Source organism: Arachis hypogaea, chromosome 15 (genome assembly GCF_003086295.3).
Source record: "Arachis hypogaea cultivar Tifrunner chromosome 15, arahy.Tifrunner.gnm2.J5K5, whole genome shotgun sequence".
In the NCBI taxonomy this organism is placed as follows: Eukaryota; Viridiplantae; Streptophyta; class Magnoliopsida; order Fabales; family Fabaceae; genus Arachis; species Arachis hypogaea.
Genome location: NC_092050.1, coordinates 41055293 through 41056962, shown reverse-complemented (window position 1 = coordinate 41056962; position 1670 = coordinate 41055293). Strand labels below are relative to the sequence as shown.

Genomic DNA, 1670 nt, shown 5'->3' with positions numbered 1-1670 from the left:
TTCTTTTCTTCTTCTACTCACACAGGGGAACCTCTATACCTATGGTAAAAAGGATCCCTATTATTATTTTTCTGTCCCTCTTTTTCATATGAGCAGGAGCAAGGACAAGAACATTCTTGTTGAAGCAGATCCAGAACCTGAAAGGACTCTGAAGAGGAAACTAGAGAAGCTAAATACAACAATCCAGCAAGCACCTTTCAAAATTTCGAACAAGAAGAGGAGATGGCAGCCGAAAATAATAATAATAATGCAAGGAGGATGCTTAGTGACTTACTGCACCTAATTCCAATTTACATGGAAGAAGCATCTCCATTCCTGCCATTAGAGCAAACAATTTTGAGCTGAAACCTCAATTAGTTTCTTTAATGCAGCAGAACTGCAAGTTTCATGGACTTCCATCTGAAGATCCTTTTCAGTTCTTAACTGAATTATTGCAGATCTGTGATACTGTTAAGACTAATGGAGTAGATCCTGAAGTCTACAGGCTCATGCTTTTCCCTTTTGCTGTAAGAGACAGAGCTAGAGTATGGTTAGACTCTCAACCTAAGGATAGCCTGAACTCTTGGGATAAGCTGGTCAAGGCTTTCTTAGCCAAGTTCTTTCCTCCTCAAAAGCTGAGTAAGCTTAGAGTGGATGTTCAGACTTCAGACAGAAAGAAGGTGAATCCTTCTATGAAGCTTGGGAGAGATACAAAGAACTGACCAAAAAGTGTCCTTCTGACATGCTTTCAGAATGGACCATCCTGGACATATTCTATCATGGTCTGTCTGAATTAGCTAAAATGTCATTGGATACTTCTGCAGGTGGATCCATTCACTTAAAGAAAACGCCTGCAGAAGCTCAAGAACTCATTGACATGGTTGCTAATAACCAGTTCATGTACACTTCTGAGAGGAATCCTGTGAGTAATGGGACGCCTATGAAGAAGGGAGTTCTTGAAATTGATACTCTGAATGCCATACTGGCTCAGAATAAAATATTGACTCAGCAAGTCAATATGATTTCTCAGAGTCTGAATGGAAATGCAAGCTGCATCCAACAGTACTCAAGAGGCATCTTCTGAAGAAGAAGCTTATGATCCTGAAAACCCTGCAATAGCAGAGGTGAATTACATGGGTGAACCTTATGGAAACATCTATAACCCCTCATGGAGAAATCACCCAAATCTCTCATGGAAGGATCAACAAAAGCCTCAACAAGGCTTTAATAATGGTGGAAGAAATAGGTTTAACAATAGTAAACCTTTTCCATCATCCACTCAGCAACAGACAGAGAACTCTGAACAAAATACCTCTCATTTAGCAAACTTAGTCTCTGATCTATCTAAGGCACTGTAAGTTTCATGAATGAAACAAGGTCCTCCATTAGAAATTTGGAGCACAAGTGGGCCAGCTGAGTAAAAGGATCACTGAAATCCCTCCTAGTACTCTCCCAAGCAATACAGAAGAAATCCAAAAGGAGAGTGCAAGGCCATTGACATATTCAACACGGCCGAACCTGGAGAGGAAGGGGAGGACGTAAATCCCAGGAGGAAACCTCCTGGGATTCCAGTGATCAATAAGGAGTTTCCCTTGAGGAACCAAAGGAATCTGAGACTCATCTAGAGACTATAGAGATTCCATTGAACCTCCTTATGCCCTTCATAGCTTATATATTTCTAAAGAAATGAT

The 1670-nt window shown here is 40.6% G+C and overlaps 1 non-coding gene across 1 annotated transcript; it reads right to left on the bottom strand.

Moving 5' to 3' along the window:
- Nucleotides 1-620: 620 nt before the first annotated feature.
- Nucleotides 621-727, bottom strand: LOC112753925 (small nucleolar RNA R71). Its single transcript, XR_003178285.1, has one exon. It is a non-coding gene; the product is annotated as a small nucleolar RNA R71 (small nucleolar RNA).
- Between the last annotated feature and the right edge of the window lie 943 nt (nt 728-1670).